Source organism: Sus scrofa, chromosome 3, assembly GCF_000003025.6.
Source record: "Sus scrofa isolate TJ Tabasco breed Duroc chromosome 3, Sscrofa11.1, whole genome shotgun sequence".
NCBI lineage: Eukaryota > Metazoa > Chordata > Mammalia > Artiodactyla > Suidae > Sus > Sus scrofa.
Genome location: NC_010445.4, coordinates 18,958,864 through 18,982,658, shown reverse-complemented (window position 1 = coordinate 18,982,658; position 23,795 = coordinate 18,958,864). Strand labels below are relative to the sequence as shown.

Sequence of the window (23,795 nt, the reverse complement as noted above, 5' to 3'; positions counted from 1 at the left end):
CATTTGCCTGGAATGAGGCAGGAGGGGGAAATGCCCCGACCTTTCTCCCCTTCTGCCCTCTGACTTCCTGCTGGTGCCTCCCACTGGCCGGAACCAATGAGAGGAAACCAGAAGGCGCAGGAGTCCGGGCTCTTGCATCTGTGCCGGAAGTCTCCCGAGGCACAGGGGCCAGTGGACAGATGTGAAGGGGCAAACAGGGAACAGCCAGCCCAGGGGAGCCCTCACCCCTCCTCACCCACCCCTCTCATCCCCTCACCCTGCATTCTTGTCTCTTTCACGATCTTACCACGATCGCCATCTGAAATGATCTTGAGTACGCATTTGTTCATTGCTTATTGTCTGCATCCTCTCCAGGATGTGTAGAGACTCTCCCCTCTGCTGTGGGTACTATTTACAAGTAGATGTGCCTGGGCTGGGGGCTTGAGCACATTCTGGACCAGGATGGAAGCTGCACGCCCTAAAATGATGCATCACGGCACATAACCTCTCTCTCTCTCTCTCTCCTGAATCCTAGGAACCCAAATCACCTCAGGCAGTACTATTGGGAGATGTTTGAATGAATTTGTTTTTTCTTTTTTGGCTGCCCCACGGCATATGGAGTTTCCAGGCCAGCGATCAGATCTGAACTGTGGTTGTGGTGACCTATGCCGCAGCTGTGGCAACGCCAGATCCTCTAACCCACTGTGCCAGCCCAGGATCGCACGAGCGTCCTGGCACTGCAGAGACGCCACCGATCTCATTGTGCCATAGCAGGAACTTCTGGAGGTGTCTGAATTAATTTTGATCCCTAAAAATATACTTCTCTTTGGCTCACAGTATCAGGGTTTGGTAGTCACACAAATATATTCAATGAACATTTGGGAGTTTTCTTTTTTCTTTCTGTATTTGTTTTTGTTTTTCTTTTTGTTTTGCTTTTTAGAGCTGCACCCGTGGCATATAAAAGTTCCCAGCCTAGGGGGTCCAACTGGAGCTACACCTGTGACCTACACCACAGCCACAGCAACACCGGATCCCTAACCCACTGATCGAGGCCAGGGATCGAACCCCCATCCTCATGAGTTCTAGTCAAGTTCAGTACCACTAAGCCACAACGGAAACTCCCACAATGAACATTTATTGAGCACCTACTTACATACCAGGCACCATGCGAGGTGCTGGGGGTGCAGCAGTGAACCAAAAGGCAAGTGCCCACCCTCGTGGAACTGCTATTCCAATACTGAAGGGTAGGCATCAATCACTCTGATACCAACACCAGTGGAGAGTCTTTCTCATCTCGTCTAAATGGTCCCCGTGACCAAGAGAAGCTCTGTGACCAAGTATCTCATTTGCTACTGTGTCCTCAAAGCTGGGACAGTCACAGGCGCCCCCGACCTGACAGTGGAACGAGTCATTGAAGATCATTTCACAAATTGCCTTTATCAAGGATTACACCAACGGCGGGGGGCGACTCTCTCCAAGACTAGGAGTGTGGCCACCACACCTGCAGGCAAAGCTGAGACTGGAAGTCGAGCTCCAAAGCATCTCGGGGCCCATATAAGAGGGAAGAGGGGAACAGAAAGGGGCGGGGAGGGTCTTCACTCTCTCCAGGGAAAAGCAGCCATACTCAGCCTCGCGCCCACCATGGCGCCAAAGGCTGGGAGCCTGGAGAACAGTCTGGGCATGGTATCTTTGATGACTTCCTTTCACTTCCTTTTCTGCAGCTTTGTGCCCACTGGTTCAGACTGACAACCTACCCTTTCCCCCCTCTCAAACTCAACATCGTCACTCCCCCAAATCCTGATGTCTAAACTGTCCCCAGCCTTCAAGCCCACCTGCCCCCACTCCCAAACAGACATCTCCCGCTCTAAATTCCCAGTGTCTTATGGCGCTATCTCACCTATACTTTCACCTTCTACCTTGGGAACAGCTTGGCCCCTGTCTCGGCCCCCTTGGGACTGGAACTAGATCTGCCCGCCAGCTGGTGGAGGCTAGAGTTTGTCATGTTGCCTAAGATCCAGGACCCAAGGAGAGTCCAAGGCAAACACCATGCTAAGAAGTCGGCACAATGGTATGAGGTCAGTATCCATCCCCATTTTACAGATGACAAAACGGAGGCTCACATAGGCAAAGCAATCTACCCAAGGTTACACAGCCAAGAAGTATCAGAACCAGGAGCTGGACCCAGGTCTGTGTCTTTCTGAAGCTCTTTCCATCGTGCAAGGAACTGACGTGTCCAGAGGTAGTCAGAGAGAGACCCAGGACATTCCACAGCGAGACCAGCCACACCCATGTCATATGGAAGTGTCCAGGTTAGGGGTCACATCGGAGCTGCCACTGCCAGCCTACGCCACAGCCACAGCAACGCCAGATCTGAGTTGCATCTGCGACCTACACCACAGCTCATGGCAACACGGGATCCTTAACCCACTGATCAAGGCCAAGGATCGAACCCACATCCTCACGGATGCTAGTTGGGTTCATAACCACTGAGCCACTATGGGAACCCCAGGAAGTTCCCATCTTTTACAAAAGCAGAGAGACTCACATGAAGAGCCCTCATATTCCCACCTCAGCTTGGAAACTGTCACCCTCACTCCACCCCACCCCGTCCCGCCCCGCCCCCCATCAGTCCTGTTTCTATGCACCTGCCACCCCCTTCACCACCATGGGGTTTTCTTGAGACAAATCCCAGGGGTTTGTAACTAAATGTCTTTTTGAAGGGTTTGTGCTCTTGCTCAGAAAAGACAAATGGAAGATCATTTCTCCTTGGATTCTGGTTGTACCCTCTGGGGCTGCTGACTTGGAGCAACACAGGAAAAAACAAAACAAAACACTGCAACCCAGCCAAGACATGGAAACCTAAATGTCCATCGACAGAGAAGTGGACCAAGAAGCTGTGGTACATCTACACAGTGGAATAGTACTCAGCCATTAAAAGGAATGAAACACTGGCATTTTTAGCAACATGGGTGGACCTAGAAATTATCATGCTAAGTGACCTCAGTCAGACGATGAGACACCAACATCAAATGCTATCACTGACATGTGGAATCTGAAAAAAGGCCACAGTGAACTTCGTTGAAGAACAGACACTGACTCACAGACTTTGAAAAACTTATGGTTTCCAAAGGAGACAGTTTGGGGGGAGGGGGGATGGACTGGGGTTGTGGGATGGAAACCCTAGAAAATTGGATTGTGATGATCATTGTACAACTATAAAGGTAATAAATTCACTGAGTAATAAAAAACAAACAAAACTGCAACCCAAGAGGCCCTGACGTGCCTTTGCTGCTGACTCCTCTGACCCACTGTCTGTGGGGCCAGGGCGAGCTAAGGACGGGGATGGCTCAGAAGTTGCCCTCCATACGGCATCTTTGGCTGGTCAGCGGGCTCACTGATCCTGCCACCCAAGGGAGCGCCTGGCATAGGCCCTCCGCAGAAATGAGGTTTCCAGGAATTCACCCTCATGGGTACCAGCCGCCTCTGCTCTGGCTCACCACTCACGCCTGATTCCTGGCATCTTACCCCAAGGTCCCTCCTCCAGGTCCGAACATACTTGAGAATGAAGCCATTGGTGGAGGGGACCATGCAGGCTGTGCTCCCTCGTGAAAAGCCTGGGCTCTGGCTTCACAGGGACCTGAGTTCCAATCCCAGCTCTGCCACCTGCTGGCTGTGGGGCTCTGGAGGGACAATGGGTTTTATCTATTTGGTTGGGGGTGGGGGCCAATAAAGGATGATCATTCCAACCTCGTGGGGTGGCTGGAGGGCCAAGTGAGGTAACAGATATAAAACAAGATGTCTTCAGCTAGGATTTAAATCTGGCAACACCTGCGAGGCATCAGCTTGATGTACTGACACCCACACCCCCACTGTCATTCATCACAGCTCTCAGGGTGCTCTCCTTGAAGGGGGGGGCTCCTTTTTTTTTTGTCTTTCGTCTTTTTATGGTCGCAACCACAGCATGTGGAGGTTCCCAGGCGAGGGGTCCAATCTGTAGCCGCTGGCCTTCGCTACAGCCACAGCAACGCCGGATCCAAGCCACATCTGCGACCTATACCACAGCTCACGGCAACACCGGATCCTTAACCCACTGAGCCAGGCCAGGGATCGAACCCACATCCTCATGATTACTAGTCGTGTTCGTTAACCGCTGAGCCACGATGGGAACTCCCGAAAGGGGGTACGCTTAAGGCAAACGGAGGTGTCTGGGCTCAGAAGCCACAAGATGTGAGTTCAAATGCCTCCTCTGCCTCCTCCTGGCCCTGTGACCTTAGGGAGAGGCTGGAACCTCTCTAAGCCTTTTCCTCCACTGCCAAATGAAAGTCATTTCCAACCTGCCCTCCAGACGTGCAAAAAGGATGAACACAGAAGAAAGTGTGAGAAAAATGCCTGCCCCATGCTTGGCTCCATAAATAAGTGCTATTTTTATTCCGTCCCCAAATCCTAAGTTAGAGTCACATTGCGTTCCTCCAAAGGAGAGCCTGGACATCTTCCCGGGCCAGAAGCAGGAGGCTGCCATTGTACCACCTCAGCCTGAGCAGGTGGGGAGAGGCTGGCAGGGCCACGGGCAGAATCCAGGGAGGGAGCCAGAGGCAGATGCCCAAGGCTGGCAGAAGGTGTGAGGAGCGTTGAGGGTCAGCCAAGTTGCCCTCGGTGTGAACACGCAGGAGCCAGATCTGGTTGGCAGCCGGAAGATGGGCAGCAAGAGCAAGGGGCACTGGGGAGCCCAGTGTCCTTGGCTGGGTCCCCAGATCCTGGGTTTGAGGATCGTGACTTGATTTCATATCCCATCCAACAGTGACGCTGAGGCTTCTGTGGCTTGCAGGGTAGGGAGCGGGCATCAGGAGGGAGCCCCATGGTGAGGGACTAGGCCCAAGAGGCTTTATAAACTACCACCCCCATTTCCAGATGAAAAAACTGAGGAACAGAGAGACTGACTCGCTTGTCTCGGGTCACACAGCCAAAGGTGGAGCCAGGATTCAAACTGAGACAGCCCGGCACAGGGCCTTTTCATTTAATCACTACTCTGTGATATCTCTTAACAGAGTCTCAGCAGGTTCTAGAAAAGCCCCATTTTTTTTTTTTTTTCTTTTTTTTTTTTTTTTTTTTTTTTGGTCTTTTTATGGCACCCATGGCATATGGAGGTTCCCAGGCTATGGGTCCAATTGGAGCTGTAGCCACTGGCCTACGCCACAGCCACAACAATACGGGATCCAAGCCACATCTTCAACCTACACCACAGCTCACGGCAATGCCGGATCCTTAATCTACTGAGCGAGGCCAAGGATGGAACCTGCATCCTCATGGATATTAGTTGAGCCACAATGGGAACTCCAAAATCCATTCTTTCTGACAAAAAAAAATCTGTCTAGGATCCATGAGGACACAGGTTCGATCCCTGGCCTGCCCAGTGGACTAAGGATCCAACGTTGCCGTGAGCTATGGTGCAGGATGCACACAGCTCAGATCTGGAGTGGCTGTGGCATAGCAGGCCTCTACAGCTCAGATTTGACCCCTAGCCTGGGAATCTCCATATCCTGCGGGGCAGCCCTAAAAAGACCAAAAAAACACCAAAAAAACAAAATCCATTCTTTCTAAGGGAAGTCTCAGATGCCCTCCAAGAGGACTCATAGGTGGCAGAGAAATCAGCCTCCATCAGGATGTGGCTGCATTTGGAGATGCCCGCTAGTGGGACCCAAACATGGCTGGTTCTGAGTCTGACTCTGGTTCTGAGCCCCAGATTCCACGGAGCCCAACCTGTGGGTGAGCGCCCAGCTAGCTTTCTCGATAGTGGGAGCTTTCGACTTGCTGGGGGGACAGAGAAGAACAGTCCTGACCCCCATCAAATGTGGCCCAAGAGAAACGATTTTAACTGTTTGGCAAGGGCGGACGTCCACACACCTTCACTGGGCTGGATTCAAGGAATTCAGCACCAGGAGCAGCGAGTAAAGAAACATGCCAGCAGATCTTGCACGAAGCTTCTCCTCTCACTCTCCAGGCTGGCGGCGGAGCCTTGGCAAGCGATTCCTTGGAATTCTCCGGAGTCCTCTGCCAGTTCAATTGACAGGGCAGCAGATGGCACACACTTATCTGCTGATGATATTTTGATTTATTTATCTCTTACAGATGGTACCCTGCCTTGATTTCTGGCAGGCGTTCAAAACATGGGTCAACTTTCTGGGGATAATCGTTTCTCCAAGAGGAGGAAGTACTAGAAACTAAAATCCTGCCTGGCATCATGACGGCATCGCCACAGCCGCCAGACGTCCCTTGCTCGGGCATTTGGGGGTATGGTGGATAAACCAAAGGGAGGAATTTGTTCTGAAGACTTTTCCTGCCAGAAGCATCTCAGTGCATCTTTCAAATCAACATCATCGTGTTTCCATGTAAGAGCTTTAAACCTAGTCTTGAATTCAAGACCCAGCTCTGTCACTTACAAGCTCTAGGACCCAAAGCAGACTCTCTGGGTCTTAGTTTCCTCATCTGTAAAATGGGTATAATTGTCAGAGTTCCCGTCGTGGCTCAGTGGTTAACGAACCTGACCAGTAGCCAGGAGGATGGGGGTTCGATCCCTGACATCACTCAGTAGGTTAAGGATCCAGCATTGCTGCGAGCTGTGGTGTAGGTCGCAGACACAGCTCATATCTGATGTTGCTGTGGCATAGGCTGGTGGCTACAGCTCCGATTCGACCCCTAGCCTGGGACCCTCCATATGCTGTGGGTGCGGCCCTAAAAAGACAAAAAGAAAAATGGGTATAATTGTTATCTCCACCGCATAAGCTGTGATGGATCAGCTAGTTATCCACCCCGCAAAATGGGCCATTCTTTCTATAGTGTGGACTTATTACTAAGATGGGTCTGCCCCCCCGCCCCTGGCACAATATTTCCCAGCACCGCCTACATCCTGCTGGGGTCACGTGACCGGTTCTTGCCTAGAAGATGCGAGCATGCGTGATCTGTGGCACTTCCTGGGGCAGGCTTTGATGAAATGGCTATATCTTTTCTTTCCTCTTCCGCCTAGATGCAGAGGGCTCCGAGGCCCTAGGAAACAGTGAAGGCACTGCATGGAAGGTGCTGGGACCCTGAATCACCAAGTGGAGGAGAGCTGCCACCCACCAGGATGACCTGTACTGAAGTGTTACATGAGTACTGTATTAATCCCCTGCCATCTCGGGGGCTGATGTGTTACAGCAGCCGATGTCGCCTTGCACATAATTGGGGAACAAATGAGACCATACATCTGAGACAGCTGGTGCACACAAGAACTCAGTAAGTGGGCACAATTATTATTCTTGCCATCTTTCAAGGGAGCTTGATAAATCAAGGATATTGTGATTCTGTACAACCATAAACATAAGAAAATTCATTGAGTAATTTTAAAAAATAGTTTGTAATAATAACCTACATGGGAAAAAAGAATGGATATGTTTATAAGTGATTCACTTTGCTGTACACCTGGAACTAATACAGCATTGTAAATCAATTATACTCCAATACGATTTTTTTTAGAAAAGAAAAGGAGATTGTGATTTTTTTCAATGTCATTGCATACGTTGGATTTGGCTAAAGCAACGCAAAGCTGCTTTTCCTGATACCGCAGCCTTATTTCCACCCCCTTTTTTGATACTATCAGGAATCCTCCATGCGCCCCCAAAAGGATGCTCTGAGAGAGGAGTTAAGGAAAGAGGGAGTATGGGTAGTTTTTTTGGTGGCACACTGTGCCCGACACGGGTCCCCATTTTTTCTCTCTCTCTCCTTGGCACCGAAGTCTCCACCCTGGCTGGAAATGGGAGGAGGGACTTAGGGACCACGGAGCCCACCATCCCCCAGTTTCCAGATGTGGAAACCAAAGCCCAGAGAGGGCTGTGAGTTGCTTATGATCTCGTCATCTGTCAGATACTGAGCTGAAGCCGGAACCCGAGTCCTCCGCCTTCTAATCCAAAAGAAGCTATGGGAGGCCAGGGCCCACCCAGCCTGTGGCTGCAGAAAATAACAACTGAGGAGTTCCCGTTGTGGCGCAGTGGTTAACGATCCGACTAGGAATCGTGAGGTTGCGGGTTTGATCCCCGGCCTTGCTCAGTGGGTTAAGGATCCAGCATTGCCATGAGCTGTGGTGTAGGTCACAGATGTGGGTCGGATCCCAAGTTGCTGTGGCTCTGGTGTAGGCCGGCAGCTACAGCTCCGATTGGACTCCTAGCTTGGGAACCTCCATATGCCGCAGGAGCGGCCCTAGAAATGGCAAAAAGACAAAAAACAGAAAAGAAAAGTAAAGAACAACTGAGCACTCACTAGATACCAGGCACTGTCCTGAATCTCCATACGCACACCTTGTCTCATTCTCCTAACAACCCTAGGAAGGAGGAACTATTACTGTTCCCATTTATCAGATGAAGAAACCGAGGCCCCATGAGGTTAAGGATCTTACCCAAAGGCACAGAGATGAACGGCGGATCAACAATTCCACCCGGGGCACTCTAATTCCACAGGCCCCACTTTTATTTTATTTATTTTTGCTTTTTAGGGCTGCACCCGAGACATATGGAAGTTCCATATGTCAGAGTTGCAGCTGCCGGCCTTCACCACAGCCACAGCAATGCTGGATCTGAGCCACATCTGAGACCTACACCACAGCTCAGGGCAACGCCGGATCTCTGACCCACTGAGCGAGGCCAGGGATCGAGCCCGCATCCTCATGGATACTAGTCAGATTTGTTTCCACTGTGCCACAACGGGAACTCCTCAGAGGCCCCACTTGTAACCACCTGTGGAGGGGTGGACCTTGTGGGAAGTATTTGATTTTTTTTTTTCCCCTTAACTCAAAGGAGCAGAACTAAACCCCGTGAGCCTAAGGAGCAGCTCTCTATCCAACACAACCAAAGAAGAGTCCAGCCACCAAAAACAAGGCCCCTCCGAGGTGGCATTCAACTTCCTGGTGGCTCCTACTGTATAGACAGGGAACTATGTTCACTAGCCTGTGATAAATCACCATGGAAAAGAATGTGTGTGTGTGTGTGTGTGTGTGTGTGTGTGTCTGAGGCACTTTGCTATTTGGCAGAAATTAACACCACATTGTAAATCAACATACTCTTCAGTAAAATTAAAAAAAAAAAAGGAGTTCCCATCGTGGCAGAGTGGAAACAAATCCGACTAGGAACCATGAGGTCACAGGTTCAATCCCTGCCCTCGCTCAGTGGGTTAAGGATCTAGCGTTGCCGTGAGCTGTGGTGTAGGTCACAGAAAGGCTCAGATCTGGCATGGCTGTGGCTGTGGCTGTGGCGTAGGCCAGCAGCTGTAGCTCTGGTTCGACCCCTAGCCTGGGAACTTCCATGTGCCGCAGGTGCAGCCCTCAAAAGCAAAACAAAAAACAAAACAACAACAAAAAAAAAAAAACACTTCCTAGTGGTGAGAGGATGTGAGAAAGAGTTGGATTACCACGTGGAGATGTTGCCAAGAGATTCAAGTAGCCAGTGGGTCATAAGACCCAGCCACATGTCCCATGGGTGACTCATGATGGGGGATGTGGCACTGAGTTGGACTAAATTGCATCGTGGGAAACGCTTCTCCCTTCCCCATGCCTTTCCAACCCTTCAAGACTACTTCCAGGAAAAAAAAAAAAATTTCAGTTCTGTGCTAGCCTATCCTCACCATGGCTTAACACTTGCTAATCTTCTGTTTTAAAATGGGAGAAAAGGCAAAAATATCCAGCTAAAATTTGATAGCATTGTTTGGTTTTCCGCATGCACATACACACACGCGCGCGTATATATTTCTTCTATCTTTGGCAAGCTGTGCCAATTTTCTATTTCCAATTGCAATTTAAAGCTTCCCTTTTAAATTCATTTATGTAAGGAAGATGTGAGCCAACAGAGAGGAAAAAAAAATTTCATCGTGGAATAGAAGTATGTGATTAAATGCATAAAGGTGTTATAAGAGGAACCGAAGGCTGGCAAACCTTGGGATCAAAGACTTCTAGGCTTCGAGGCCCACTTGGGCCAAGAGTTTGCAGGGTTGCCACCCTGCACGATGCCAGGATCCCCGTTCACAGGGCGGTTTATACGAATAAGATTCCCTGGAGTGGCGCAGTACCCAGCCTGCGTGGCTGTACACGGCAGCCGTGGATATTTTTAGAGCAACAAATATCCCAAACATAGGATAAAAGAAAAATAATCTTCTGTTCAGCTGCCCTGAAATTGGCAGCCAAAGTCCCTCACTCCAACTTATAGCACATTCTGATCCTCCTATGTTGTCTCCATGCTCCGGGCGGGGGCAGAGGGGTGGGGGACCAGACTGCTCGAGCAGCGCTGGCACCCATCCCACTCTCAGGAATGAATGGGAGAACCCCAGGCACAGCCTTCTCCTCGGGGGAGGCTGCAGGAAAATAAACAGCAAGAGAGTGCCATGTTCAACCACAGAGGCGGCAGGCGGATGTCCTCAGACATGAAGGCGCTCAGAGCATATCGCATCCGTGAACCATGCCTGGAAAATCCAGCTCCTCTGGGGATGAACCAAAATAAACTCAAGAAAGGAGAATTCAGGAGTTCCCGTTGTGGCTCAGCGAGTTAAGGGCCCAACGCTGTCTCTGTGAGGATGCAGGTTCAGTCCTTAGCCTCGCTCCATCAGTTAAGGATCTGGCGTTGCCACAAGCTGCGGCGTAGCTTGCAGATGCGGCTCAGATCTGGTGTGGCTGTGACTGTGACATGGGTCACAGCCGCAGCCCCGATTCCACCCCTAGCCCAGGAATTTCCACATGCTGCAGGGGTGGCCATAAGAAAGACAAAAAGAATGGAGAATTCATAGTAAAATCACCAAGCTGAAAAAGGTAAACACACACACACAAAAAGAAAACGATTGGAGATTTGAGGGGCTTACAATCGAGAGGTTGCAATGCAACCCTGACATTGTCAAACCCATGCAAACATCGCAAACCAGGAGGTCCCCAAAGTATGAATGCTGGCTTCTCAGGAGGGGTCTAATTCTGGAAATACCTTGTTGAAAGGCTACAATTACACATTTTTTCTCTTCCCCTCCCAACCACCAAATTTCAAAATTAACAACCTACCCAGGGTCAAACAACTGGGCAGAAAAGAAGGGAGATTAGAATTCAGGCCTGAAAAAAAAAATTAATCCATAAAAAATAACGGAGTTCCCGTCGTGGCACAGTGGTTAACAAACCTGACTAAGAACCATGAGGTTGAGGGTTCGATCCCTGGCCTTTTTCAGTGGGTTAAGGATCCGCCCTTGCTGTGAGCTGTGGTGTAGGTCGAAGATGCAGCTCGAATCCCATGTGGCGGTGGTTGTGGTGTAGGCTGGCAGCTACAGCTCTGATTGGACCCCTAGCCTGAGAGCCTCCATATGCCGTGGGTGCGGCTCTGAAAACAGAAAAGACAAAAAAATTAAAAAAAAAAAAAAAAGAAGAAGAATTCAGGCCTGATGTGAACGCATGGACTTCACTTGCCCCAGGGACCCCAAGAGGGCTCTCAGCCCCGAATCACTGAAAAAGAGACGCTCATGTCCTAGGAATTTCCCACATTGATAAAAAGAAAAGAAAAGCAACTTACACTCGCGCGTGCCAGGTCAGTCCTAATCCTCTCCCTGTCTCTCCTTCCCTCCCTCCCTCACACACACACACACACACACACACACACACACACACCCATCTCCCTCAAAGTCCACTGTCTCAGCCTCTCCCCTGGCCTCCCTGCCTCCGAACTGTCGGCTACCAGGATGTTTACGGAGCCCAGAGCTGAAATTCTACTCAGGAGCCTCCACTTAATTTCAATTCTCACCCGACTCATCATGCCCTCAGACATTTATTAAAAATGCAAACTCCCCAAGATGCATATTCTCTGTGACCCAACAATTTCATCTCTTGGAATTCATCTTACAGACGTCGTCACACGTGTGCGAACCAACACAAGGTCAAGATAATTCATCGCGGCATAATCTTAATAACAAAGGACTGGAAATAATCAAAATTCCCATGAATGAAATAAGAAACAGGCATTCCATCTATGGCAAACGCACACCATTAAAACAAACCAGGTGGCTCTTTCTTTCTCTTTCCCTGTCGGAAGAGGAACATAGAGTATTAATTAACGTCAACACAGAACACAGAATAACAACAGTCCATGAAAAAGTGGGTACCCCCCTGAAGTTTGAGGCGCACTGCTTTTATAGAATAAATCTTTTTCTTTTTTTTGCCTTTTTTAGGGCCACACCTGCGGCATACTGAGGTTCCCAGGCTAGAGGTCGAATCGGTGCTATAGCCACCAGCCTACACCACAGCCACAGCAACGCAGGACCCCAGCCGCGTCTGTGACCTACACCACGGCTCATGGCAACACCTGATCTTTAACCCACTGAGCTGAGCAAGGCCAGGGATCGAACCTGCAACCTCATGGTTCCTAGTCGGATTCATTAACCGCTGCGCCATGACAGGAACTCCAAATAAATCTAAACAATTCCATCCGGCCTCTCTTTTATCCAGTGTGGTCACCACCTTCTCCTTCAGGTACTGTATTCATTTCCCATGGCTGCTAGAACACGTTACCGCAAACTTAAAAGGCTTAAATAATACGGATTGTATATCATAATTTTAAAGGTCAGAAAGGAGGATGGGGAGGATGCATTGTATACTCTCCCACCTCAGTCCAGAAACCCAACCTGAGTCATGGCGTTGCCCAGGCTGTGCTCCTTTGCAGAGGCCCTAGGAAGGACGCCCTTGCATGGCCTTTTCAAGCCACTCACATCCTTGACTCCCCATCCTCCATCTGCGAAGGCAGCCATGTTGAACCCCTCTTCTTCCCCAGACACAGCTCCCCCTCTGACTCCAACTGGGAAAGGCTCTCCTCTTTTGGGGACTCATGTGATTAGACTGGGCCCATCTGGAAACTTCAGGATCATCTCCCCAGGGCAAAACCCTTCATGTAATCACATCCGAAAAAGTCGCTTGCACCATTGAAGGCCAGCATATATTCACAGGTTATCTCGAGGAGGGGGCACTGTGTCTGCCCACCCCGGATCCCCTGGACACCGGTCACCAAGGCACTCATCACATCTCATCAAACCCAAAACCTTGTGACGCTGTGTCTGTCCCTTTATCTGAAATGCACTTTCTCACCTGCCAGACTCCTACTCAAAGCTTCAGGGCTGAAACGCCATAGCCCCCTCCTCTGAGAAGCCCTCCCTGATTTCCCCAAGCAGAATGAGTGACACTGTTAGCGCTTTGGAAAGACCCCTCTTTGTGACACTTGTCACTTGGCATTTGAGTTATTTGCCTATATGTGCACCTCTCAGTAGCCAGCCAGCAACTTAAGAGCGAAAATGTACATATGTATAGGTTTCTTATATTTACATAAGTTATAATCCAAAATATTACTTTATGTGTCTGTTGTGTTACCTGTGTGGTTCTGTTGTTGTTATTGTCAATCCACATGCCTGGCATGTGACAGGAGCTCAGGAAATATTTGCTGAGTAACTAAATTAATCCACACACCCAATATTTAGTACAGTTTTTCTAAATTCTAGAAACGGGGGTAAGCTCCTTATAAGCTCTGCCTCCCTCATTAATTTTTCCACAATAACTCTCAAAGGAAGGCTACTGTATCTGGGTAGTGAATTATAGTTACAAACACCTCAAAATCTTAAAGCTTAGTTCTCGGCTGCCTCTGATGCATGACTCCCATCCACAAGGTGACTCAGGGACCCAGGCTGCTTCCATGGTGCAGCTGCACCACCAAGGAAGGAGAGAAAGCTTGGGGAGGATGCACTGTATACTCTCCCACCTCAGTCCAGGAGGGACATACGTCCCTTCCTTTCATACCCCACCAGCCCCACCAGTCACATAGCCAATCCAACTGCAAAGGAGGCTGGGAATTGCAGAGGAACTCGTGGATACTAATAAGCATGGCAGTCACTGCCACAATTATGATCTTCCTCATCTTGCAATTGAAAAAAACAGAGGATCAGGAGTTCCCGCCATGGTGCAGCAGAAACAAATCCAACTAGGAACCATGAGGTTGCGGGTTTGATCCCTGGCCTCATTCAGAGGGTTAAGGATCCGGCGTTGCCATGAGCTGTGGTGTAGGTTGCAGACGTGGCTCGGATCCTGCATTGCTGTGGCTGTGGTGTAGGCTGGCGGCTACAGCTCCGATTCGACCCCTAGCCTGGGAACCGCCATATGCCACAGATGCGGCTCTAAAAAGACAAAAGACAAAAAAAGAAAAAGAAAAAACAGAGGACGAGAGGAATGGAGACATAGTCTAAGACCTTTCAGCTAGTATGAATAGGAGACCAATTCAACCCCAGGTCTGGTGCTTGCACAGATCACATTCTTAAGCATTGTTTGCTCATACTTCCTTATCCCATGTGCTCAAAAGTTGGGCCACCACAGAGGGCGAAGGCCTGGGACCCTGCTGAGTGGCAGGAAGGACCGCACCATGGGATGGGACATCTCCTCTGGACAAGCCCCACAGCGGATAATCCACACAGAGATAATCGGGAGTTGGCTGGGTCCCGTTCCTCCATCTATTTCCTTACCCCTCCAGTCCCAGTTTCATCTTAAGCCTCTGAATGATGACACGAGGCAGATGTTCTGTGCTTGATTTTCCCCTCCAGACTGTTGCGAAAGGAGAAGCACAATCTATTTTTTTTAAGCGAGCATCAAATGACGCTTGAACAAAACCAATAACTCTTTCAGGAGAAGCAGCTCTCTAAGCTTCCCACAGACGTTCTCGGAGTGTCATTTCTGGGGTTTATTTGGCACTTGTTTACTGTCTGCAAAGAAACACAGCTCCTTCCTTCCTCTCCTCCTCCCATAACCTTCCCCCCTGGCGTCAACCCTTTGCCCTCACAGTTTAAAACTGCAACAGAAAGATTTCCCCTAGCCCCTCAGGTTGCTCTGCCCGACATCAATCCTGGATCCTGCACCTTATCATTCCTGTCTGCCTGTTCCTTGACTTTGAGCGTCAGCATCTCAGCTGACACAACTGCAATTACAAGTCGATTTGCAATTATTTGGGGCCGATTATTCAGGGAGTGGATTCCTCGGGCTGCTTGCCTTCCCCCTCCCTGTGGGTCTGGCACCGCTCAGAAGCACCTCCAGCAGCCGACAAGAAAGGAAAAGAAAGTTTGCCAAACTCGCATCCATCAGGACCGGTTCCTGATCAGCCATTTCTGCTAAGCAGAGAGGCCACTCGCACCCTGGATCCACCTGCCTGTGCTCCTTCGTCCCCAGTCCCACAGATCAACTGATGTTTATAATCATTTTCCTAGAAAAGAGAAGGGAGCTCTGGGCAGGGACCAGACTGGATCTCCCATCCTCAGGGCTGCTCTCGCTGGCCTGTGACGTCTGCACGCTTCCCAACAAGCGTGTGCGCTTGCGTGAGCGGCAAGCATGTTGTCAGCTGCTGCACGCAGCTTGATGGCAGGAGCTGTCTCTTTACAACATGAAATATGTCGAGGGATCATGGTGTAATGACAAATCTAATAAATGCAGTGAATTTTTGAAAGAAAAAAAAACAAAGCCGAGAGAGACAGATGGAAGGCAACTCACCCTTGCATGAAATCAGCTCCTTTGCCAGCTGACCCAAGAAGGGGCTTTTTTTCTGACACAAGGCCCTTCCTTCCCCACACCAAGGCCCCCAGATTTGGGAAACCTGAGCCATGGACCCCTATTGAAGATTTCTATGAAACACAGGGGACCCACCTGGGGAGATGAGCTCCAGGGCCCGCAAGAGAAAGAACACACACTGACCCAGTGGACAGCGTGCACATCAGCCCAGAAGGGGACCCAAGGTCCGTCCAGGTACAACTGAGCCACCTCAGCTGCACTCACCACCTCCATGCAGCCTGGTAGCCTGGTCCCCACTTGCTGCTTGGGGACATTCAGAACCATCATCTACTGGGTGAGCACAGACAAAGAGCAAGAGGAAGGGCACTTTATGAAGAGAATGAGATGGGTCCTTTAATTCTCTCCCAGCAAGCCCAGCCAAGCTCCAGGTTATCTAACTCTCCGCACCATCCCTTTTTTACCTTTTTTTTTTTTTTTTTTTTTGCATTCAATGAACAAATCTCCATTAAGCACCTACGATGTGTCAGACACTATTCAAAGTACTGAGGAGTCAGCAGTAACCAAGACATGAAGTTTTCATTCCATCAGAGAAGACGGAGTGTAAACAAGGAAACAAATAAGTAAATAACAGACCTTGACGTGCATTCTGAATACAACAAAACAGAATGGCATGACTGGGGTGGGTGAGATTTCTTAGCGGGATTATGACCTTCTCTCTGATGAGAGACGTTTTAGCTGCCACCTGATGAGGACAATCCAGCCACATAAGGATCCAGGGGGAGAGCACCCCAGGGAGAAACACATCAACTGCAAAGACCCTGGCGTAGGAAAGTTCTTGGAAGGCTGGAAGGAGCAACCAGGAGGCTGGAGGGCCTGGGGTTGAGTGGGTCTTAGGTGAAGAGCAACAAGGGAAGCTGCAGGAGTCAGCAGGGCTGGGTCTTGCAGGCGTCAGGCTGGGGTGCTGGGAAGGCACTGGAGGACTCCAAGCAGAAGAGGGCTGTGATCTGATTTGCATTTTTTAAAAGCTCTATCTGGAGGCTGTGCAGTTGCAGAAGACAGAATTGGCACACAAGTTTAAGCATGGAAGTTGTTAACTTGGAAGGATACAAGAGTATCTCACTGAACCTAGATGCAGGACTGCAGGGAGCAGGGAGCCATGGGGAGCCAGGGCAGCCTCTCTCTGGCTGTCTTGGCTCCAAGGTCTGTCTTATCAGACCCTCTGTGCTCCTCTGACTAGCGGCCCAACTCCCATGCTCCAGTCCCTGTTTGTATCCAGCTCTACAGAGCCTGACCACCCACAGTGCTCCAAATTCCCGGAGAGAGAAGCTGATTGGCCCAACTCATCCCACGTGTCCAGTCTGTTGGCCAATCAGCACAGCCAGGGAAGGGCAAAGCTGCTGAGGAAAACATGGCTGCTGGCCATGGCCATGACTTTAGGTAGAGAAGCTCCCAGAGAGGAGGGCTGAGCTGGCAGATACCTCCAAGTGCTCTCTGCTTGGTCTTTCCCCCAGAATTCCCTCTGGTAGCCTTCACTGACTTCCTGCATTCCTGCAGTCCCCACCCCCAACTCTTCAGGAGACCATAGGCCGGCCAGATCACTAGAGTTCCCTGAGGCTTAGGAAGTAGGGAGCTAGCTTCCCACTTAGAGCAGCAAAAGGACCCTAGAAGCAAGGGCAACAGAGGGGACAGGCCAAATCCTAAAGATTGAGGCTGAGGTCTGGCAAGGAGAAAGGCTCTTCTGCAAACCCTGAAACCATAAATCAGGAGCAGACAAGAGTCAGTGCAGCAGGGTCAGGGTGATTGTCAGGACAGCTGCTGGTGCCTGTGACTGGTGTCATGTGCCAGCCAGGCCTGATGGGGCTGACAGCCATTCTGTCAGAGGCTCCTGCATGCACATAAGGATCAAGAAGGAAGGTCGGAGCCAGAGGGAGCACAGGGAAAGTGGGGGAGGGGTACAGCTTTACTCCTCTGCAGTTCAGATGCCTCCTTTTCCAGTAAGGAGGGCTCTCAATTGTCAGTTCAGTCCCGCTGCCACCAAGACCCCAGGTGGAGACAGTGTGCGCAGCCTAAGACCTGGGCATGTCTGCACCTTGATCCATCTATGGTGCAATTACAGAGGAACAGTGGCTGCAGGGGGACAGAGGAGCTGGGAGGTGTCCTCTCTCAGTCTGCAGGGCCAGGAGGAGGCAAGGAGAAAAGAAGGGAGATGGGAGAGATGGAGTAAAGGAAATTAGCAGGGAGGAGACAAAGGGACAATAAGTGAGAAAAAAAACAGAAGAAAGATCAGGACAGAGTAAGCAGAACCACAGAAACCAAAAGAGAGAGAGAGAGTTGGAGACAGAAACAAGGAGAAAAACCACTTGAGAGTCAAATAGGAAGAGCTGTTGGGTTCAAATCCAGGCAGCACAATGAATGCTTAGTCACTTGTATTGTTTCTGGCACCAATAACTGGGAAGCTTAAACAACAGTAATCTATATTGCCTCACAGTTCTGGAGGCTATAAGCCCAAGAGGAAGGTGTTGACAGGAATGGGTCTTCCTGAGGCTGTGAGGGAAGGATCTGCTCCAAGCCTCTCTCCTTGGTTTGCAGATGGCCGTCTTCATGTTCACATGTCATTCTCCATGTCTACATATGTATCTCCAAACTTCCCCAACCAGTTGTGTTGGATTAAGTCCCAACTTAATGGCCTCATTTTAACTAAATTGCTTCTGTAAGACCCTATCTCCATTCAAGTCACATTCTGAGGTACAGGGGGGTGGGGGTGGGGGTTAGGACTTCAACACATGAATTCTGAGAACACACAATTCAGCCCATAACATTACTTAATCTCTCTGTGCCTCCCTTTTCTCAGAGGATGATTCTGAGTATTTGTGAGTTTTTAAACAGAAAGCCTTGCAAACAGTAAATGCTTAATAAGTGTCAGTGACAATCTTACAATCATTATTTGGTGTGGCAGGCAAGATAATGGCCCCCAAGACTTCCACACCCTAATCCTCAAAAGCTGTAAGTGTATTACTTTCCATAACAAAAGGGACTTGCTGATGTAATTAAGGCTGCATATCTTGAGACGGAGAGATTATCCAGGATTATCCAAGTGGTCCAAATATAATCACAGAAATCTCTAAAAAGAGAGAACCTTTCACAGCTATGAAAGCACTCAATCACCATTGCTGGCTTTGAAGACGGGGGAAGGGGTCACAAGCCAAGAACCTTGGTGACCTATAGAAACTGAAAACAGTCATCAATTTATAGTCAGCAAGAACATGGGGACTTCAGTCCTACAACCTCGAGGAACTGAATTCTTCCGACAATCAAACTAAGCAGAAACAGATTCTCCCCTAGAGCCTCCAGAAAGGAATAGAGCCTGCCAACACCTGGATTTTACATGAGTGAAATTATATGAGACTTCTGACCTCCAGAACTATACAAAAAACAAATCTGTGGGTTTTAAGCCACTACATTTGTGGTAGCTTGTCACAGCAGTGCCCCCCATCCAGTCATTCACTGGACCCCAGACCCCATTGCTTTCATGCTACTCCCCACACACACATAACCAGCACCGACCAGGCTCAGACCTTTGCTCCTGCTTGCCCTCTTCCCCCAGATATCCATAGGGCTGGCACTCTCAAAGACCTGACCCCCATTATAGGACAGCACTCTGCCCCTGCCCCCTCGATCCTGCCCTATGGGCCTCGGCAGCACTCCAACCTGACTGTGGGAACAGAAGCCTTTGCCCATGTCTGTCTCCATAGACTCTCAGCTCCATGAGGGCAGGGGGTCCCCTCTGTCTTGTTCACCACTGATTCCCTAATATAATCCTTGGCACAGAGTGCAGGCACATCCTATATCCATTGAATGAGTAAAGGAATGCTTTGCCGGTACCCCCATCTCATACCAGGAAGGCTTATGATGGGAGAAAACTCAGCACCATACTCCAGCAAAGAAGCTTCAAAAAGACAGAGATGCCCCAGAAAAGGCACTGGACTTGGAAATCAGTGGGCCTGGAACTGAGTCCCAGGTTCTCATCCAGCTGGGTCACTCTGAGAGATTCACTCTACCTCTGTGAGTCTCAGTTTCCTCATCTGTGAAATGGGGGTGATGACTTCCTTCAGCCCACTTCACAGCAGTGAGTAGCAGAACCGGGAGAAAAAAACTTTCTTAACCTGGCTTCCAGCCCTAGAATTCCTTTGGGGGGGAACAGAAATGACTTTGCTGAACGAAATGTCTGGACAAGTGCTGAAGTAGAAGGCAAGTGTCCCATCATAGGTGCACACACAAATGTGCACGCTGGCTCCAAGAAGGGAGGCTTCGGGGGAGAGGTATCTGGCACATCTTGAGGAAACCCAGGTGGAAGGAGGAGAGGCCAGTCAGATGCCAGAAGCTCCACACCGTGCAACATCGCCTCCCACGGATCTTCAGCAAACTCAGCTAAATCCCCCAACGCTCTCTGAAGAGGGGGTTGTCACCATGGAAACCAAAGAAAGGCCAGCATCGCATCTTGGAGCTAACCCCATTCATTAGGTGGAGCCAGCTGTGGGAAACCCAGACCGTGAATGTACAGGGGGTCCTCTGGGAACTTGGAAATCGGAGAGGTGAACCCTAGAGACCACACGCTCTGTGGGGAATTGTGCCAAGTGGACCTGGTTCTCCGGGGCACAGAGATCCCAGCCGAGAGCAGGCACTCAGGAAAAACAAATCAGACCAGACTCGTACTGGTATGGGAGAGCCTTTTCCACTCTGCAAAGTGCTGGTTGACCTTGAGGGGCTGCCATGGCAATGCTGTTTCCTGCCCACAGAGATCTCGGGTCTCTAGGAGTCCCGTACCCCACCCCCTGGGAAACAAGCTTCTCTGCTCTCCAGCACCAGCTCACTGTGTTCCTCAACAGTCAGCCCTGAAAGGAAACCCATTCATCCCCTGTCTGCCTGACAGAGTCTCAGCTACGGAGGCACCAGTGTCAGGAATTGTGGATATGGGTGAATGGCAGCAAATATCCTGAGACAGGAAAGAACTCCTTGGTAACTGGCCCTCATTTAGAGTGGAAAGAATATAATCTAGAGCTTCCATATGCAAAGTCATATGCAGCCAAAGGGTTCACAATTGCCTCTGAGAGGAAGTCTGAACAGCATCCCAGTCCAAAGGGTACCCGTAGTGCCAGCCCTGGCCCTTCCTGGGATGGGAAAGCAGGTTCAGGAAACTCTGGGGGTGGGGCTGAGGAGGGGGCTTTGCTGGACCAGCTGTGCTCACCCCTGCTTGGGGACCCCCAATGACCAGCGGTTCCCAGGATGAGGAACTCACAGGCCTCAGGGACCAGGTGGGGGGTAGCAGGTGGGTGAAGGGGCAGGTGGAAGACGATTGATGCCAAGAGTCAGGGACACAAAAGGGAGTGGCGGGGGGACTATGGAGAGTTGGAAAGCACAGATCCCGTCCCAAAGAGGTCTGTGTGGCCATGTGTGACCCAGCCCTGCCAGCTTCTTCCTGTTGTCCAAGAACCTGAACCCTGATACTTAGCTGAATCTCTTCATCTTTCCAGTTTTAACTGAGAGAGATTCCTATTCAGCCCCAATATCTACCCCCTCCTCCTTTGGTGGTTGGCATCTGGCCTTGGCTCTGGTCTGTCCTGGACCATCTGGATGAGGGCAGTTACGTTGGGGATGGCACGGCAACTTGTCTAGAAGAATCCTGGGTCCCCAGCATGGAGCTGAGATGCCCAACTCGTGCAGGCTCATTCGTGAGAGAGGAGAAAAAGCTTCCACCACGTGTAAGCTGTTGTTACTTGGGGGCATTTGGCTCAGTGGTCAGACTTAAAATCCTAACTTATACAGTTGGCTACAACTGCCACTGTAGGATACGATCGGCCAGCTCCATCAGCCAGCAAGGGTCCATTTCAGCCCTGACCAGAGGTGATGGCCTCATCGGAATCTTTCAGCTCAGGTGCATCCTCAGTGTATGAACCTCTGAGAGTTCCCATCAGCTCAACTGAGTCCAAACTCCCTGACACCGCAAAGCAGGGCCTCCACAGCCAGCCTGTATTTGGTTCCTCTCTCTCTCTTTGTCATTTTTTTTTTTTGAGGGGGGGCTGCACCCACAGCATATGGACATTCCCAGGCTAGGGGTCGAATCAGAACTACAGCTGCCAGCCTATGCCACAGCCACAGCCACAACCATGCCAGATCTGAGCCACATCTGCGACCTATACCACAGCTCATAGCAACGCTGGATCCTTAACCCACCGAGCAAGGCCAGGGATTGAACCCTCAACCTCATGGATACTAAACACATTTGTTACTGTTGAGCCACAACGGGAACTCCTGGTTCCATCTCTCACACGCCTGCGCAATCGCTATAGCGACCCAAACTACCCACAGTTTCTAAGTCTCCAAGGTCACTGCCTCCTCCAGGCAGCCATCCGCTCCCCCAGGCTGAGTCAGTCACGCCCTCCTGTGCCCTCCCACCACCCCTTAAATGTACCCTACTCATACCCTATTATAGCACACATCATGTGACATTCGAAGTCTCACCGAGCTGTGAAAGTCAGGGCTCTGGAGGCAGACAGACTGAAATGTCAGTGCCCAAACTCACAAGCTGTGTGATCTTAGGTTGGTTACTCAACTTCTCTGAGCCCCACTGTCCTCATCAGTGAACTGGTGATAATACCGATTAAACATGTAACAAGCACAGGCAGATTCTGCCTGTTGTGCCAGGTATCCTGCTAGTGCTGAGCGTAGAAACATGCACCTGTCAACATGAAGCTTCCCGACTCATGCTAAGGACTGGCTTGAAAAAAAACCCTATAAAACAGGAGTTCTGGTTGTGGCTCAACAGGTTAAGAACATGACTGGTATCCGTGGGGATATGAGTTCGATCCCTGGCCTCACTCAGTAAGTTAAGGATCCAGTGTGTTGCCATTGCCATGGCTGTGGCATAGGCCGGCAGCTGCAGCTCTGACTTGACCCCTAGCCTGGGAACTTCCGTGTGCTGCAGGTATAACTCTAAAAAGAAAAAAAAAAATCCTATACAACAAAAGTGACTTCGATGCAGCTGTGATAAAATGTACAAAGGGAAGGTACCATGTGTGGATACAGCAAGGAGGTCCAACCTGGTCTGGAAAAGAGGGCCAGACATGGATTCCTGAAGGAGGTAACATTTCTGAAGCGACATGAAGGAGGGGCTGGCTAGGCTAGTGAACAGAGCTGCAAGGAAGGTAGTCTCAGGAAGAAGGAACAGCCTGTGCAAAGGCCCTGAGGCAGGAAGGGAACTTCCTTTTCTGGGACCCCAAAAGGAGAACGATAATGATGTCTGGGAGCAGAGCAGCTGCGGTGCTGGGTCTCCAGGGTCCAAGCACTGATCTGTGCTTGGCACAGAGCAAACATGACTAGCTATCCACCAAATGAGTGACAGAATCTGTTCAGGGCCCCACCCCCCTCTGATTCAATGACTAACTACCTAACCACGCACGGGCTGGGTGTTTGCCAAGCATCAACCACACGCCATGTGCTGTGTGGGACTGAAGGAAGATGCAGAGATGGACCAGTCCGGGATCTTGCTCTCAGCTTTGACAAAAGCCAGGAAGCACGAACATGGGACCCCAAATGGGAGGTGAAGGCCTCAAGCTTGTGGCAAAGACAGGCCACTGCTCACAAAAACCTGTTTCCTGTCTTCCCTGGTACTGACGCCACCCAGGCCTCCTGGGCAGCAGGCACAGCCACGCAAAGCTCTTGCCAATGGCTCAAGAGGGGACATTCCAGGTCAGGGAGGAGGACATCAGGCAGGCCTCCTCTGTACTCTTTCTCAGCTTCCTGGGTGGCCCAGTTTCAACCATGCAGACAATGGGGTGCCCTCAGGGTTGGCAGAGCAACGTCGCGGAGGGAACCAAGGTCCCAAAATGACCAGCAGAGGCAGAGCTGCCCCATCAACCAGGACTATTACCTAAGAGAGAAAGAGCTTCTCTGTTCTATAAGCCTCTGTAAGAGGCTCTCTTTGTCACAGCAGCATAGTCTTACCCTGACTAATGCAGCACCTGAATAAGGGACCAGGTTCTAGGAGTTTGGAGCAAGAAAGGGATAGTTTGTGCTGAAGCAATCAGGGAAGACTTCCTGGAGGAAGATGACAACTAAATTCGGTTTTCTACATTCTGAACAAAAAAACATGTATCTGCTGGGAGATTACTAATGAGCTTTTAAAGAAAATGAAGCAGATCCAGTGGTGCAGACACAGGGAAATACCTGAGCTCTATGTCACAAGAAG

The 23,795-nt window shown here is 50.2% G+C and overlaps 1 protein-coding gene across 3 annotated transcripts in view; it reads right to left on the bottom strand.

The window, feature by feature from the left end:
• Positions 1 to 23,795, bottom strand: part of GSG1L (GSG1 like) — a 238,316-nt gene that overhangs the window by 159,894 nt on the left and 54,627 nt on the right. The gene's annotated exons all lie outside the window — the stretch shown is intronic.